At 51.1% G+C, this 18,482-nt stretch overlaps 1 protein-coding gene across 3 annotated transcripts in view; it reads left to right on the top strand.

The window, feature by feature from the left end:
• The window catches only part of GJC2 (gap junction protein gamma 2), a 37,157-nt gene that overhangs the window by 9,507 nt on the left and 9,168 nt on the right, over window positions 1-18,482 (top strand). Inside the window, exon 1 of one of the 3 annotated variants that reach the window (XM_049798979.1) lies at window positions 7,402-7,456. The exons of the other annotated variants lie outside the window; for them this stretch is intronic. The gene's annotated coding sequence lies outside the window, so the exon portion shown is untranslated. Of the gene's footprint in view, window positions 1-7,401; window positions 7,457-18,482 lie in introns of those variants that run through there. 3 annotated transcript variants of the gene reach the window in all.

Here is an 18,482-nt window from a genome sequence, read left to right as displayed (position 1 = left end):
TCCTTTCACCCAAATTACCTTGAAATGCCACGGGAAGGCAATCTGTCCGCTGTCCAAAGCCTCCTTAGACAGTCGGAGGAAGGAAATCCAACGTAACCCGGCTCAAGTGAGTCACGGGCGGGTGGGATCTGGAGAAAGGGGCATGTCGCTGATGGGGAATCTGCGCCTCGTACTCCTGCAAGCTAGGAGAGCTATTTCTGAGACAATCCTTGGGTGTTGTCCAAGCCTGAAATACCAGAAGACTTTTTTTCGGTGTGTGTAATAAGGAAACCCCCCTTCCCCTGCAACGTACTGCGGAGGTGGACCACGGCGTACAGCATGTGCTGTGTTTCTGCAAGTCCCAGCACTGTAGAGAACTCTCCTCTCGTTATTTATGGCTTGTTTGGAGCTCTTCCACCCAAGGTTCATCCAACCAGCACAAGGTTAATTTTTAAGGCTGCACAGCTCCCTTTGACCCGGTCCATTGCTTGGAGATCTTGGTGACCGGCCACGTAAACTGCCGTGGTTTCTGCTCCTTGCTGCTAGGAAAAGAGAAAAGAAAGGAGTGTGTGCAGGGTTGCTGCATGCTGTCAGTGCAACCCAGGGCTGTAGCAGTAGGGGACCGGGGAAATGGATAGAAAATGAGGAGCCCTGTCCTATAAATTAATTAAGGTATATGGGGGTAAATTGCTATTTCACTCCGAACTTCTACTTTCTTCACTTCTAACTTTGCTAGAGCAATTTATTTATCTCTGCCTCTGCAGAAGGGCCTGGTGGCATTTTTTTGGTGCTGTGGGGTGGTCCATCGGCTCTCTGGCTGCCTCCCCAAAAGATGGGGACCCTGGGGTTGTCTACCAGGTGCCCTGGGCTGTCTCTAGGGTGCGAAGTGGCTCTATACAGGTCCATTTGCATCCTGCAGGGTCTCAGGAGAGCTTCTCCGAAACCTTCACGCCTTCTTCTGTGGTCTGTCTTCTCGCTCACCCTGAGGGCAGAGCAGTCTCCTGGGGAGGATGCCAACTTTTCCCAGCCGCTGGTGGGTGTGGAAGATGTTGAGCAAGAGGGAACTGATAGGAATCTCGAGGGTGACTTGTGCAATTGCAGGACAACAGAGGCTGAGGGTACCTCAGGAGGTCACAGTGTAGGGCCAAGTTTAATGTTGGATGAAGCTGCCCAGGGCCCTGTCCAGTCGAGTTATCTCCAAGGGTGGAGATCCCACCAGCTCCCTGTGCCAGTGTTTGTCATGGAGACTTCTTTATTTTGTCTCCAGTTGAAATTTTTCTGGCTGTAGCTTTGCCTTTCATTGTGCACTTTCGAGGAGCATCTGGACCACTTTCTCTATAACCTCCCACAAGGCAGCTGCACGCACCCATAAGATCTTCTCTTTCTCTTCTCCAGGCTGATCAGACCCAGCGCTCTCAGCCTCTCCTTGAACATCCCGTTGCCCAGCCCACAAGCATTTTGGAAGCCTCTGTAGGACTCACTCCAGTACCCTTCTTGCACTGGGGAGCCCCAAACTGGACACAGTATCTTTACAAGGGCAGAACAGAGGGGATCATAACTCTGGCTACGCTCTTGCTAAGACAGCCCAGTATAGCGGTGACCTTCTCTGCCGCAAGGCCCCACTCCTGATTAACATCCAACTCGACCACCAGGAGTCTTGATCCTTGTCTGCAGAGCAGGTCCCCCCGCTGTCCTCTCCTGTCCCCTACCAGGGCCACCATTCTGCCTTTGCCTCTGTTGAACTTCACCGGAGTCCCACCAGCCTGCTGAGGTCCCCCAACACAGCAGCACTGCTCCTCTCCCCCCCTGCCCCCCCCAACCAGAAGCAGCCCCAAACTCAGTCCCATCACCCTGATCGTTAATGACGCTCAACAGCCTTGGCCCCAGTCGTCATCCCTGAGGGATGCCACCACCAGCTGGTCTCTACTGGGAGGGGACCCAGCAGCACTGGGGGGGGGGGGTGACAGGGCATCACCAGCTGCTCCATGGGAGCCAGGATGGCGTGGGGGTCATGAGACCCTACTTTCTGGGTGAATTTACATGCAGCATCCCCATTTCAAATGAGCTAAGAGGCATTTTGACATAGCAAGGACTGAGGGGTCTCAGCGTCTCCTGAGGCTGCATTTCTGCTTTGCTTTGTTATTTCTGACCACAACTTTTAATACCCTCTTAAACACATGCTCGGCCGAGAGCTTTACAAATCTCTGCTTTGTGCAAAGCACCTTTCAAACACGAGGTGGAGGCCAGCAAGGCAGCGAGCTGCAGATGGCACGTGTGAGCCTGCTAGCGGGCTGCCGGCAGGATGTAAATGGACAAAAATCATGGGAAAACTGTCCTTATACTCCGCTCTGGTGAGATCCCACCTGCAGTTCTGTGTCCAGCTCTGGGGCCCTCAGTGCAGGAAAGACATGGATCTGTTGGAGCAGGTCCAGAGGAGGCCACAAAGGTGATCAGAGGGCTGGAACACGTCTCCCGTGAAGACAGGCTGAGAGAGTTGGGGTTGTTCAACCTGGAGAAGAGAAGGCTCCGGGGAGACCTTATTGCGACCCTCCAATACTTAAAGGGCACTTATAAGAAAGATGGGGACAGACTTTTTCATAGGGCCTGTAGCAATAGCCAAGGGGTAATAGTTTTAAACTAAAAGAAGGTAGATTCAGACTAGATATAAGGCAAAAAATTTTTATGATGAGGGTGGTGAAACTCTTGCACAGGTCACCCAGAGAGGTGGTAGATGTCCCATCCCTGGAAAAGTTCGAGGTCAGGTTGGACGGGGCTCTGAGCAACCTGATCCGGTTGAAGATGTCCCTGCTTACGGCAGGGGCATTGGACCAGATGACCTTTAAAGGTCCCTTCCAACCCAAACCATTCCATGATTATATGATTCTATGAAAACAGCCCAAAAATGTGGCTCATCCCCCACCGTGGCCAAGCCACTGGGCTGAAGCATCACTGCCAGCTCCTGTCTAGCCCCAGGCATCTTTGGGTGCTTAAATCCCTTCTCGGTCTGACCCTTTGGGTCAATGCAGAGTTAATCCAACCCACGACCCCAGACGACATTCCCCACCGGTTTCAGCCCTGGAGAACGCCCTGTCGAGCATCCGGAAGCCTCTGCTTCGGAAACCCGATGCTGGTTCAAACATAAGCCTGAGCCAAATTCCTCCAGGCACTTTTTTATCATCCCTTTCTTTTTTTTTTTTCCTGCTGGGGACAATGGTATTGCTTGCTGCTCTGCCCAGCCCTTTCCTCTGCGCTCCCAGACAGAAATAGTTAACCAGGTTCACTAAGAAATGAATGTCCTTGTTTCCTTTCCAGGGCAGGCAGCTCCCCGCTGCCTCCCCCCTGCCCGTCTCTCTGCTCCGAGCCCTGGGGAAGAGCCGCTATCTAGTGACATGATGCAAGAGCAGACGATGTCCTCCTCGCTCTGGCAGTGTTTCGGTGACCCGGTGGCCCCTGCAAGCAGTGCCAGGTCCCCCTGGGGGCTTTCTGCAGCACAAGAACAGCCCTTTGCTCTCCTCTTGTGATGGGTGGGATGGGAGCACCTCGTGGCTCCGGGGTAGACGTGAGCCAGCCGCGGCTCTGGAGTGTTTCAAGTCAAAACAGATCAAGCTAATAAAAAGGAAGCGATGCCGGAGAAGAGGAGGGGAGGAGAGAGAGAAAAGATGATGCCAAGGGAATTGCAAAGCAATTCCTCCTGTAGGAAGAACCTCATTTGATAGCCTGGCTTCTCCTGGCGTTGTAGTTGGGTCCCCCAGGAAAGGGGAAACCACCGGGGCCAGGACCCTGTGCTGATCGCAGCCTCCCTGGGCTGGTTTCGGTTGCCCAGACGTAGGTGTTTAGGCCCATCTGAGAGGCCAAAACCCATCAGTTTTGCCGGTGCTGTGTTTTGCTCCGCTGCCGGAGCAGCGATACGGCGGTCCGGAGGAGCTGGTCGGCACTCATGTAGCCACTTCTCCAAGGGCACCCGGAGGAAGGCTGCTTTTCAGTGCGGCTTTGTTGTGTGCTTGGCTCGGCTCGGCTCAGCGGGAGGTGGTCGCTCTCAGGCTGCAAAAACCCCGGACAAAATATTTTTCCTGCTGTGGGGCCAGGGGGAGACGGGTAAGAAGAATTCAGCCATAGTTTCAGCTCCTGGTTGAATGGACCCAGAGGTTTGCACGGGACAGACACGGTGTTTGGGGGGGGGGAATGCCGGTTTGGTGGAGCATGAGACATCCCACCGCCTTGGGTGGGATGTGGAGACCTGCCCGGCATCCCCATATGAGTGGAGAAGTGAGGAGCTCCAGCAGAAGAGCAAAGCTCTCCCGGACATCCCCGGGGTGGTGAGATGGACTGTGTGCCGCCGTGATTTTGGGAGATGGGGAGGACCACCGTGCCTTCTCCTTTGGCCCCAGCCTGGGAGATGGCCCGGGGCTGATGCTGGCCATGCTGCAGCACTGCTGGTCTTTCGGCGGGTGGGACCCACGGCAAAGAGACCAGAGCTGGGTCTGGTCCCTGCATGGGGGCTGCTCCAGACCTCCCCCTTCTCGGCTCTCCAGGTTGCTGTAGGGTTTGACCAAGGCTGTTTCTGCCTGGAGATCAGAGAAAGCTCTGGTGGCACATGGAGAAGGTTTTGATCTCTTCCTTCAGTCCACAAGGTCAGCATGAGCCGTGGGAGTCCATGGGACCCTTCTGGAGCTGGTTTGTGAGATGACCTTACTCCTAGCTGTTACAGGAGAGAGGGATGCCCTGGAAAATAGGAGGAGATGGATGCAGTCAGGCCAGAAGAGCAGCAGGGAAAAGCAGGCGGCTTTCTGTAAGAAATACTGTGTTTAACGGCAAACACATGCGAGGTTTCACATGCTGGCCAGGACACGTGTGGGTGTGGAGCTCATTTATTTAGTCCTCCATGAGCGGAGCTCGCCTGGAGATCCCGAGGTGGGAGGATGAGGAGAAAGCTCTGCTCTGAGCAGCTGCTTTCTTGCAAGTTTTTGCACTGCCTGTCTCTCTTTCTCCCAGATCTCGTGGCTGCAGAGCCTCCTGGCAGCCCACGGCAATTTTTTAGCCATTCCAGAAAAATTTAATAGTTCTAGTAAGGGTGAACTCTGATGCATGATTTATAGGGGGTGTTTTTACGGTGTTTATGTTGGCAGGCTGTAGTTTATGTACGGTTTGAAATATTCACTGTAACCTCTTATCGCTGGAGCTTAAAAACAACAGAGTGCTGATGAAAGTCCTGTGCTAATTGAAGAAGGGTTGATTTAGGGCTCAGGCTGCCCAGCAGCTGTGAAAAATGCCTGGCTCCTGCCCGGCTCAGAGAGGTTGCTGCAGCCTGCAGTCCCCATGGGGAAGGATAGACGATTTCACCCATCAGCGTGGTGGGGATCCATCCAGATTTGGCTATTATGCCAACGAAGGCAGTATCTGGCACCGAGAGAGCCAGACTGTGATGCCCGGGGCTCCTGTCCATGCTCACAGCCTCCCTGACCTGGCAGAATAAGATGATCAGCAGATGCAAGAGGCATCAGCTTGGGAAACCTCCAAAACTGATTTCTTCAATGTTATTTTTTATAATCCAAACCAGCTCATCCACGCGCACCTATATGGGGCAATACCTTGTACTGGTGTTAAAAACACAGCTCGCTTCCATTCCCATCACTTCTCTCATTGTGCCTTTGCTAGGATCTCGTGGCACAACTCATGTTTTAGTAGAATCAGTGACCTGAGTGAGATCCCATCAACATCTGTGGGATTTGGAGTAATCTAACCTCACAAGCATCTCACAAAAAACACCCTCCTGCTCATTTTCCACTGAAGGGTGGGACTTTCCCTCTCCCATTAGACCTGCAGTTGAGGTCTGAGAGTATGAAACTTCTTCAGGTGCCAGCAATGGATCATCTTGGAGCATAAGGAAGCAATTTATCCATCTGCCATAAAACACGTACTTTACGATCAGTTCCTGACCCCTCTGGTTGTGTCCACCTTTCGTCCTCCGGCATCACGGGTGCTAAGGAGAAGCGGGTGAACAGCAAGGTGCAAGCAGCACCTTTGCGTGGGATAGGTATTTTTAAGGGTAATTAAAAATGTAAATTAGCAGAAAAGAGTTGCAGGAGGACACCGCATCTTGGACAGGGTCTGCTTCTGGTCTCCTGGTTCCTGAGATCACGTAGGGAATTTTAGAGGAGCAGAGAGAAGAACTGGAAACCGAGCTGTCCCCCAGACCAGCCCTCAGAGGTCAGGCAGGTGCTGAGCTCAGCTCCAAAGAGGGCTGAACACCCAAATTTAGGCAACTAAATCCCACCCAAGTGCCTTAAAAACAGTCTTGGAGGATACCATGAGAGGTCTTTTCCTTCTGAGGAAAAGCCACCACGCTGCACGTGGTCCTGCCTCCACATCATCCCACAATTGCTCCATACCCCTGCCACCCTTTTCCTAGAAATATCTACTGGGACTCCCCTTCCAGGCAAAAGGGCACTTTATTCCAGGCCAGTTGGTTAGGAAAGATCCTGACTTGCTTAGGTATCCTACTAGGTGTATCCTACTAGAAAGGGAGGGAGAGAAAGCCACAAGATTAGAGGCACAGCTACATGCCTCCAATCTAGATACACATACTAGAAAACTGAGTTGAATTTGGTTGAAAGTGGTTTAGTGGAGCAGGCAGCCTTCTATTTTAAGAGATTTCTGATATCTCTCAGTCTGCACCGCACCACACAGATTTAAAAGAAAACAAAAACAAAACCAAAAACCAAACACTTCTGCTACTAGCAGTACAATTTTGGCTGGCATGTGGGAACCTCTATTAACCTGTGGCCCGTGCTAATGTGCTGGTACAGAGACAAGCCTTACAGTAGGAGAGTCCATCCTGCTGTTATTCCTTGTAATGGGAAGCTTCCAAAAAACAAGCCAAACCAAATATTTGTAGCAAAGGCAGGGGCTGTCCGGAGGGAGCCGCCGCAGGCAGGAATGCTCCTGCCACTGGGCAGGAGGTGACATCATCCAGATTCCTTCGCTGAGGAATGCAGGATTTGACGTCTTCCCTGCCAGTAATTGCTTTTCAAAAACAGACCTGCCCCGGGATGCACGTTTCACCCATCCCGTTCCATTGCACAGCAGAGAGGCCAAACGTGTGTCTCCCCCCCTCGTTCCCCTTCTCTTCCACAGTGTTAATGGGGCTGTTGCGTGAACAGGCATGAAAAAGGATGAAATTGGTCATTCTCCAAATCACAGGTAAAAGCACCCAAAATTCCATAAGCGGGAGCTGGACAGAAGTCTGGGCAGGGACTGGGAGCTGGTGGGGGAGCGATGACTTCTCCTTGGGGCTGGCCAGGATGGGGCAGGTGATGGGCTGAGTATGTGCGTGGACTTCTCTGCTGGGCAGACTTTGCTGAGACCTGCAAGAGGAAGCCATGTGAACATCTCCGTGATGACCCCGTTTCTCGGTCCTGCGAAGCCCACCAACCACATCACGTGTTTTTGAACGCAGGACTTCAGCGTGAGGACTAAGGTGAGTTGGACTCGATGGTCCATAAGGTGTGTTGCAACTCGGGATATTCTATCATGCTACGATTCGGATATGCTGACATGCAGAGCATCCTGGCTAACGAGCCTACACCTTGCTTAGTCTGGTAGGGCTGACTCTTAAGCAAAGCCATAATTCCTCCTCCGTGCAGCTCTTGGCTTCTCCTTTGGGTTGAATACCCCCATGTCCCACCTCCAGCCCCTTGAGCTTACGCCCCTGCACCCCTAACTCTGCATTGGCTCCGACTTCAGCAAACACCACTGGAAATTAATAGCGGTTGCTAACGTTCATATGTCATCAGCACTTCCACCGGCATCGGCGACAGTAAAGGGGTCAGTTCCTGTGGGATGGAGACTGTTGCCGTCATTTCAATAGGTGGAACTAGGTGTAGTTCAACTGCCCCCATTATGAGTCCAAAAGGGTGATTTAGTGGTTGGAAAGGCCCAAAGTTTTTTTGCTCTCAGTGCCTGAAAGAGGATGGCTGGCAGGAAACGAATGTGCCGTTCTCCAAGGCAGGGGTGGTTTCGTTCCTGCACCGATTCTTTAATTTTCCGCCAGCTTTTGGAAATTCTTGGCTATTACAACTGGACTATTAAATCAACAGCAGAAAAGAGGGGCTCCGGCCAAAGGAGAAAACCCACTTGGTCAGCTGAATTTTTGAAACGGGGATGGAGCGAGGACCTTTGAATGGACAGCAGCAGAGCGAGGGCTGTCTGGGGTCTGGATCTGCAGTCCCGAAGGTGGTGAGATGCGACATTAGGTGTGCCAGGAGAAGGCCTGCTCATTTTTGGAGCCAGCAGCATAGATAAAACCAGTGAGGATGGACGCAAAGGGGAGTCTGGGATCATGGCAGGGTGATGCAATGACATTTTGTCAAGGTTGTAGGCAGAAGAAACACATCTAAGTAGAAAGCAATGATGCAGCTGGTTGGAGTCAAGTCCCACATGGAACAGGGTGACAGTGCCATGGGAGAGACCCTCTGTGGGACCTCCTGGGCTTGGCTGGGATATCATCTCCCACCAGGCAAGTCCTTTCCCTCATCATGTCTTGGCCATCCTCCATCACAGGGTCGTGTCTGGTGCTGGTGATCGGGGTTCACGGTTTGCAGGACCCTTACTGCTTGAGAGAAGGCAAAACCGTATCTCCCTTGTGCTGTTGCCTTTGGGAGAGGTGGAAATAGGGGTGCCCTGCTCATTTCTGCCCGGAGTCACCCTAGAGACAGCAGAGAGTCTGCTCTGACGTGGGTTCCAGAGGGTGGAGGTGAAGGCTCCCAGGCTTTGAGGTCAGTAGGGACCCAAAACGCAGCCAGGCAAAAAGATGACGATGGATGAAGATCTGCTTTCACATGATGCAAGGAAGCTCACAGGCTCCATATTCGTCACAGCTCAGTGAGTCGGGTACCACCAGTCGGCTGTGGGACTCTGCTCCTCAGGCTCCAGCTCCTCACACAAAGCCCACAGGGCTCTACCTTGTCCATCTGTGTGCAAACTGAACCATCTTATAGCAATGCTGCGGAACATAATTTGGGGGTTTGATTCACATCCCTTAATTTGTTCCTTCTTAATCTTTCTCAGAAACACAGATGGTGTTGCGGTTTCTTATTTATTTCTGTCTGGAGGCTAGAGGGAGGATGCCTTGGAGAGGAAGGGAGGGAAAGAAGCAGAGATGGAAAGAGTGAGTTTTCAAGAAGAGCCACCCACAACTTCATCTTCTTTCCCCTGCTTCTGGTAATGGCCAGGTCACTGCAGCTATTCGCTCCAGAAAATTTCCAGGGGGGTTCCTGGAATACTGAAATGTGGTGGGCTGGGTGCCCAGCCAGTGACCACCGTCAGAGCCGCAGCAAAGAGGATGGACCTCAGTTGACCAGCAGCAAACCTAGACGTGTCCCAGTAGCTGCCTGTAGGTCAGAAACCCTCACTTGGCATTTCTAAGGGCTATTTATCACAAAGTGAAGGAAGATGAGGGTTGTTTTTTTTCTTTTACACCCTCTTTCTGCGGCATTGTCCATCCTCTTTAAACTTAGCAATGTTCAAATTAGCAGAGGAGGCTGAACTGGCTCTGGGCTTGCAGAAAGCATGAAAGAAAAGAAATGTGCGCACAAGACTGAGAGACCAGAAAGGGGCTTGCTGCATGTCAGCGGGATTTTTAGTATTATTGTGAATTCAACTGTGACTGTAGCATCCTCTGTGTCCCATCCCCAGCCTCACAGTGCAGCTTCACACATCCCTGCTTGGGAACCGGCCAAATCCCTGGTGTGGGGCTGCTCGACTCCTGTGCAAGCCCCCGTGAGACCCGGAATACCTGCTTTGGCAGCGGGAGCCCACCGCATCCCAGTGGGTGGCGGAGGGTCTGATGTGAGCAGGGTAGCATCCACTCGAGCCACTCACTTCTCTAGCAAAACCTGCACCCATATGCCTGGTGCTCTCCCGGGAAGATCTCTACCTTCGGAACCAGCCTGCTGTAGCAAGCAAAGAGAGAAAAATCTCATCTAGCTGCCCACTTGTCTCAGGTCGTGGATCAGCTCCAAGCACTGGAGCATCGTTGGCTCAGCCTCACGGCCCTGCCTCTCCATGAACTGCAGAGGTTCCCCTGTGTAAAAGGGGTGGAAGGGCTGTCCACCTCCTCCTCCTGCATCTCCCCCGCCTTCCCCTTCCGCCACAACATGCTCATTCATGAAAAAGTATCTGTGGGATGGACACGGAGAGACAAATTAATGTTGGCGCATTGTTTCCCGCGCATTGCCCAAGTGAGCTTGTAGGCTCAGAGGGTTTTAATCTTTGTTTTCACAGCTGGATTCGATATTACCCTTTCTTCTCTCCGCCTTTTTATGGCCGCTCGCTCCCCAGAGCAACCTGTCGCAAAGTAGCGTGCGCACTCGTGTTGAAGCACAACCGGCTGTTGGCTTCCCGAGGGGCAGCAAGCACGGCTGTCCACCTCGGGACTGACAACCTGCACAGCCCCGTGTGTACGTTCAGGATCGAGGCCCTAAGAGATTATGCTCTCCTACTGTCCAGGAGGGCAGTACTGCAGCAAGGATGGTGCCATCCCATGACGGTTCTCTGAGTGCATCTGGCTGTAGGCCATCTCTCCTGGCTCCTTCCCACCATGTGGGGTGGAGGCAACTGGGTAGCCGGGACCAGCTCAGTCCATCCTTTGGTAGGAGAGGGCAGGCAGCGAGGCTGGGGGAGATGTTTGCCTTAGGCTTGTACGTGGGACATGATGAGACTACGGCAAACCCTCAGGCCCATGGTGCCAACCGAGGGATGCCGTGGGTTGAGGGGTGCTGTAGGGTTTGGTGGAGGTGGTGTGCGATTTGGTGGTGGTGGTGGTGTAGGGATTGGTTCTGCTGGTATAGGTTTTGGTGGAGGTTCGGTAGGGTTGGGTGGAGGTGGCGTATGGTTTAGTGGTGGTGATGTAGGGTTTGGTGGTGCTGGTGTAAGGTTTGGTGATGCTGGTGTAGGGTTTGGTGATGCTGCTGTAGGGTTTGGTGATGCTGCTGTAGGGTTTGATGACGCTGGGGCAAGGTTTGGTGATGCTGGTGTAGGTTTTGGATGGCTGGATGCCCAGCATGGCAGACAGGCAGGGGTGTGCTCATGCCCACCTGGGTGGAAGGGGTAGAGAAGGTGCTGCCAGCACCCCACTGGATGTCCAAGGGCTTGGACCTCCAGCACTGCAGATCTCAGTCAACCCTTGCTTTGAGCATCAGCATGGCCCTGGCCCAGATGGGGCTGGCTCTATTCCCACCTGGATGCCAACCTGAGGGCACCTTCTCCACCCCACTATCTACCTCTGGAGGGGAAGGAGAGACACTGATTCAACACCCCTCCAGTCCTGCGAGCTCTGGGGATGAAAAGACACGTGGTCTCCCTTCTTGGCACGGGGGACCCAGTGGCGTCCAGATGTGAGGCAGGAGCTGCTGACCTCTCCGGCGTCAGCGGGTGGGGGCCCACCTATGTAAACACGTCCAGGAAAGCTCCCAGCCCTTTCCCACCCCACGCTCGCCTTCGGATCAGACCAGCCAGCCTTTGCCGATGCTCCCATCGCCAGGGCTCCCGGGGAAGGTACCGTACCGCTCGCTCAGCACCGGGCACTTCTCCGGGCATTTCTCTCTTATCCTCCTCTTTTCTGCATGTAAACATGACCGTATAATTATCTCTGTGTATAATTACCTAAGTGGTTATTTAAATATTTATTGGTGATACTGGTGTAACAATAAGTCTCGGTGACCAGAGTAGAAACCTGTCCCAGTCATGCTGGGAACCTGGCCAGAAGGATAGGAAAGCACTTGTAGTAATAACGTTTCCTTTTTTTCTTTATTTTCTGTTGCGTCTGTTATCTAAGAACAGTTGGCAAGAGCATGTCCAACCCATTTGTTTCCTCATTTATCACATTCGAGTCTCTCTCTCTTTACTTTTAACTATGTTTAGATCTTATTACTAATGGAAAAATGGGCCATAAAGTCGCAGCCGAGTGTCTGGTATTTTTGCTTTGGCGTTTGCTTTCTTGTCTTCAATATCCTTGCCTAGTTGATCTTGGATTTTTTTACCGTGAGCAGGGGTCTGTGTCCGGGTAGCCAGAGCTGAGCTCAGGAGGATGTTTTGATGATTTGGGGTGGCAGGTCTGCAGCACAGAGTTTATCTGGGGATGGAGCTGGCATAGGTTTATACGGCGGAGGGAAGGGTTTGGCAGCCATCCCCAGCCCTCTTCCCCATTTGCACAACACTCGAGTCATGGAGTGGCCTCACTGTTATGGCTCTATCCCACCTGGCAAGTCAGAGGCTCCTCCAAAGCCAGGAGATTGGGAAATAGATGCTCCAGCAATGAGTGTTGGGATCTTCAGAGAGGTTTGGTGTCTTAGATGTCCTGGTTCAGATAAGATTTTGTCTTATCTTGCAAGTCCTGCTTCCTGAGCTTCTCCTCAGCTCCTGCAAGCAGGACATTTGCTGAGATGCTGGATGATGGGTTTAGGAGACCAGCATTACGTTCTTGGTAGAGCAGAGTGCAGAGTGGGACTCAACACCCCAACCAGATGCCACACCAAAGCAAAAGGACCTCAAATCTGCTCACAGGCATAGCAGCTCTTCCAAATCACCCACATGTGGTTGTTTAAAGCACTAAGGCATGAGTTCTGCCTCAAGGACAGTGTAAGACAGGGAAGTTGCTCAGTGGTCGTGATGTGTGGCCAAGGCTGTACAAGGGAGCATCATGAGAAGCAGGTGGACCTGATTCAAATACCTGGGCCGGGTCCTGTGGGTCCCATTCCTGCACCAGCTCATGGGGGATTTGCTCTCTGCAAGCTTCTGTCCTTGTTAGGGTTGAGACATGGTTCCTTTAACCTGGACTTTGGCTGTATAAAAATACAGATATTTTTGGGGTTGCAAAGAGGTGAAGATAACTTTGGACCCAATTCTCATGCTGGGCTACTTCTACACTCAGGGGTGAAAGAAACCTCCACCAAATCCCCAATCCAGAGCTTTCTTCCCTATTGCACTGTGGTTTGGGCAGGTGGATGCCAGCCCAGGATCAAGGTTGAACCTATAGACCTGAGTCCTCACTTTGGCAAATGGGGCCATGGTTCGTGGTGGGTCACGCTGTCCTTCGTTAGGGGCAAAAGCCAGAGCCAAGGGCAGTGGCAGGGTCTCCCTGGGTTGCTCCAACCCATAGAAACCTGGTTTAAATCCTGGTGGGAGTCCATCCCGAGGGTTTCTATGTGTAATGGGGCTGGTTGAACATCACCGTCCTGGCCAGCGGTGTACAGGTTGTCCTGCCTGTTGCGGTGGCTGTCCCCGTGTCTGACAGATGAGGTTTATGAGGCCAGAGATGACACCATCATTTTTCTCATTGGAACTGCTGGGAAAAAAAAAAAAAAAAAAAGTCAAACTCCGAGAGTCAGCAGCCTTCCTATGCAGTTGCGAAGCATTTTCCACGAGAAAACCAAAACTGATGTGTATTTGCAAGAGGGGCTTGTTGAGGAAAGCTGGAGAAGGTGTTGAGCATGTCCTGCTTTGCTTCTGCGTGTCCACAGAGGACACAACCGCTCCACCTTCGCTTTGGGGCGTTGCTGTCTTAACCCTCAAGCTGTTTCGAAGATGCTCATCCCTCTGCAGAGTTGTTGGCTGCTCCTATTCCCTCCCCTCTCCCCCCACTGACACTGTGAATATGGTTTTCATGCAGCTGAAAAGCAGGGGAAAATGAGCCAGGGACCTCACCCAGCAGCTCTTGAATGAAGCCCAGAAGCCGTGGCTGAGCTTCCAACCTCTGTTCCCGCTCCCCTCGCTCCTGACCCCTTTTCCTGCGGCTCTTCCAAGATCCCTCCTCATACACCATCTCTGCCCATCCACAGGTGTTAGGGAAAAAGGGAAAAAAAAACCCCAAATCCCCACACCTTCCTGGAGCAGCCAAAAATGTGGCCGCTTGACTTTTTTTCCAGCGTTCCCTCATCTTTCCCATGCACCCTGACCTTTTTTCCTCTGCCCCTGCCTGCGTTAACGCACCGCTGCTCGGTGAACTGCAGGTGGAAAAGCGGCTGCAGGGGCAACGGCAGGAGGAGGTGATGCGCCGTGAACTTTTACACAGCCATTTTCACCAGGGGATGGATTTCCTCTGATTTTTATTGAAAAATTTTTTTTTTTTCCTTTTTTTTTTTTTTCACTCTTTTGTACAAGTTCAGGAAGGTCTATAGCAAATCGAGCCTGGCTTGGCTTCACAGGGTTGTGCTGCAGGTCAGCCAGGGCTGGCAATGTCGGCTGGAAATTTTATTGTTTCCTGTTATGAGAGCTCGGGGAGCCGCGATGGGTTTGCAGGAGAGACGTGGGTAGCACTAACGCCAGGTATGACCCCAACGGGTGCGGTTGGAGATGGGCTTTTATTCCCATTGCTTCTCCGGCTACTTCAGGAAAGGGAAACAAATAGAGAAGGGAATAATTGCTCCATCTGACCTCTGACTATTGAGGCAGAGGCTTTTCTTTGGAGCGGGAACAGACGCAGGGAAAAAATGCTATAAAGGGCTTTGCTGTGCCACGTCCCCGGGGCTCTCTGCGAGTCCCTTCTTGCCACCTTTCGGTACGTTGGTCCGTATTATCTCGCCGGCCTTGAAAACTTCAGCAGAAAGGTTCCTGTCAGAAAAAAATATGTGGTTTTGTCAACACTGAAATTTGTCTCAAGAATGTGTCCATCACAGTGAAATTTTCAGCTGGGAAGGGCTGGAATAAATCACTTCTGCTCTCCAGCCTGGGTTTAAATGCTTCCTCTGGGCTTTCGTACTTTAGAATTTAAATCTTATTGTTATTTAACCATATCAGATTTTTTTTTGGTCATTTTCAAAGTGAAGTGCTTTTACCTCTCCATGGTCATCAGTCAGTGATATCCAAAGGAAACATTTCACTGTTTTTCAGCAGAAATATTATTCATTCTGCTAACAGCATTTGCTTTTTGCTCCAATCACAAACCAATGCAAACTTAACAGAAATTCTGTTTTCTGACCTATCTTCTGGGCTAACTGAGGCACAACCGTGGTCCAAATTTCATGGCAATTCAGAGCCAGAGTTTATATTTTCAGAGTGCATGAAAGAAAGCAGCCTTCACCTCGTTTTTCAAACATCCTGAAATGATGCAGCCAAAATCCCTGCAGGCTTTGGAAAAATGTGTGAGTTTGGTCCTTACAAGAGCCAGAGACCAACTGCAACATCCTGATCCAGATCAAAACCTTCTTGGGTTCATCCAACAAGCAGAGCTAGATGCAGAAAAAAAAAAAAAAATCAACCTGAAGATGAATAGGTTGAGACCTTTTCTTTCTGACATTCAAATGACACATTTGCTCTGGGGTTGTCATCACCACTATCCTGAGAAGTCCGCTCAGAGGTTTGCGATGAAGCAGATTTTAGCAACAGACACTGACACAGTTTTTTCTTCTGCCTGTAATTTTTTTTTTTTACGAGAGTTAAGGTTTTGGCTGCGTTCTTATGATGCGAGCCCCGATTAGACCCAAATCTTGGATAATGCCCAAAGCTCTGGGTGAAGGAGGAAAATCTGCACAACTGAGATTTTTTTCTGTGTTAAGCTAGGGAGCGTGGTGGGACTGAAAGGGAGCCTGGAGGCCCTTGGCCAGGGTGGTTGAGTTGAGCAGCACTGTGGCCATTCCCACCTGCTCCCTCCTGTCTCTGCATCGCAGCTCCTGAACGGGTCCCCGGGACATCCACAGTTGGCCTTGATACCATCAGCCGTAAATGGGGTTGTTGGTTCAGTTACTGTTTCTTGAGGAAACGGGCTGTTTCTGTGGCTGGGAACAAGAGCTGTCCCAAGACATGGTCCCTCCACCCATAAACCCAAGTCCTATCCCAGTACGTTGCTTCTGCCCTTGCTGGAAGGGACTGGCCTGTTCCAAAGCACCTTAACGTGAGAGACTTCTGTCCCAGCAGAAGTCCCCAGCCCAGCCAGCACATCACCGAGGCAATGGCACAACTCGGGTCCTTGGGTTGCTGAAGGCTCTGGAGACTCCAGGCATGAAGAAGGAGCTCCAATGGGTGCTGATGGCCTCTTTCCCATCAGGAAATGGAAGGCAACCTTGAAGATGTCCCAGTGAGATACACGCTTGGACCTCTCTGCAGAGCTTGGTTTACCTGGTCCTATCAATCGGGCATGTGCCTGGGGACAAGCCATTAGAAATGTCAACGTTGCAATGCTGACTTGAACCAAACTTGTGAAAAATTAGTCCCAGTCCTCTTCCAAACCCATCAATCCCCCCACACCTCCGTGCTTGGGGACCAGCAGCTCTGAAAACAGCAAGGATAACAGCAGGACGAGGGAAAGGAGAATGCAGTGGGAAAGGAGAACACACTGGGAAAGGAGGTTGCCACTCCCTGATCCACATCTTTACGCCCGGGGAAAAAAATAATCTCTATTTAGAGCCATTTCCAGAACTGCGGTGCTCCACTAAAGGCATGGGGCTGCAAGGAACAGTCCAGCCATGCCAGAGACACTAATGAAATTAAAAGCTCCCTCTTCTTCTCTGTAGCTGCAGTGTTTTAAAGTGCTGCCTTTGCTTGCAAAGATAAGACCTCAGCGTGCCTTTCTGTGACTCTATCATTCACTGGCAAAGCTGTAACCCCCCAGATCCCTTTTTCTCTCTAACTGCCCCACAAATTACTGACTAATAAGAGTAATAACAAAATTCAGCAGTTCTGCAGTGGACTTTAATATTATGCAAAAGGGGGAGAATATTTTCCAAGTCTAATATTTCCTTTTAGGCAGTGCCTTTGCCACCCTTTCCATTACAAACTGCTTTCAAAGCGGATGGCACCCACAGCCACCAAGGGCGAAGATGTGTCCCTCATCTCATGTCCGAAGGTCAGAGAAAAAAAGTTAGTGAAGTTAGTCGAAGAAGAAAAGATACAAATTAAAACTGCTGCTTCAGTCTTTGCCCTCGCTTGTGGTATTCAAATATTTTTGCTTCTCAGACATGGAATTCTGTAGTCTCCTACGCCCAAATCCAACAATTTCCAATAAGGTAAAAACTTGACATTCTTAATTTATTTCAATTCTGTGACATTTGTCTCAACACAGTGATGTTGCTTCCTGGGTCTTGTTTTAAAAAGCAGGCTTATCATTTGAACAAAGATGCATTTCTTGATTTCATTTAGTTTTAAAACAGATCGAATGAAAACCCAAAAGGTGAAAATTAGAGAAGAAAATGAACTGTCAGCACAATACAGCACAGAGCTCCGTAGATTTGTGTTCAGAGTGGATAATTATGGTTGCTACTCATCACTGATGTAGCACGGAGACTTTATACCAGATCTCATTATCATTAGTGACAGCACTTATTCATTTCAGTAGGACATCTAAGAGAAGTATGTATGGATCACTACCCTGAAACACGAGCGGTGCCTGCGTGGAGAAGTGACTCCCAGCATCACCCAGAATCATATAAGGCTTCATCACATCCATTCCCCCTCTGTCCCTCTTTTATTCTGTCCCCCTCTTTTATTCTCTTTTCTCACTGCCAAGCATAAACTCGAGGACATGGGACATTGCAGGGGTGGGCCGGGTGTGAAAAGATGCCTATTACTGTTTTAGCCTGTACGTTCATTTATGGCTAGAAAAGCTCTGTTTGCTCTCCAGTGTCTTCCTTGGGAGGAAGAAAACACAAACTGTTTATAACTGTGTGCGTACTCCTGCCCTCCTCTGTTATTACCCACGCAGCAAAGGTTTTAGCATGCACACAAGCTGTTCAGAGGTGAAAACCCAGCTAAAGCATGCAGAAAAAAATGCACGGGTCTGGCTCTGCCTCCAGCCTTCTGCCTCCTCCCCTGGGCAACGGTTTGGGCAATGGGTGATGGTTTGGTGACGGGAACCACTCAATCCCTGCCAGTGTGATGGCCAGACTTGCTGGGCAGGAGGCTGGAGCAGGAGCAGATGTTGCTTGGCTCGCCTGAAGCACGGATGCCCAAAAAAAACTTCCACCAGACGAGATTGCTGTGTGTATAAATAACCCGCACGGTTAGAAAGCAAAGGGCCTGGAAAGGCCGCATGACCCACGGGACAGGGACCATGCTGAGCTGCCTTTTATCTCTAAGTTGCTGCCTGCAGTCCTGCAGAGCCTGGAAGTTGTTCTCAGCTAGTTATTTTTAAATAACTAATAATACTTCTCTGCAGCTCCATCCTGCAGCGGCTGAAGTGGGTGGAAGTTTCACCACAGTTCTTTGATGGGAATGAGATCTTGGTGGCCATCCCTCAGGTCTGATGGATCTCATAGGACTTGTCTTTTAGAAGTAGATGGTGTGACATGTGCTGGAACCTGCAGTGTTCCCACTTGGGGGGGATGCACCCAAGAAGACCATGTGGTGATCCATGCGGAGGTGACCCACCGCACTGTCTGCAGACCTGAAGGACCATGCAAGCAAGGACGTCTCTGCCCCAGCATGCTGGAGGCCAAACCCAACCCCAGGAACACGCAGACGTAACGTGGCCTTGGCTCACTGCACGTATTCTCACCCTCAGAGGGGTCCCAATG

The sequence above is a fragment of the Accipiter gentilis genome, chromosome 4 (assembly GCF_929443795.1).
Source record: "Accipiter gentilis chromosome 4, bAccGen1.1, whole genome shotgun sequence".
NCBI classification, from domain to species: domain Eukaryota; kingdom Metazoa; phylum Chordata; class Aves; order Accipitriformes; family Accipitridae; genus Astur; species Astur gentilis.
The sequence above is the reverse complement of the archived record's forward strand: the minus strand, read 5'-3'. Positions and strand labels throughout refer to the sequence as shown.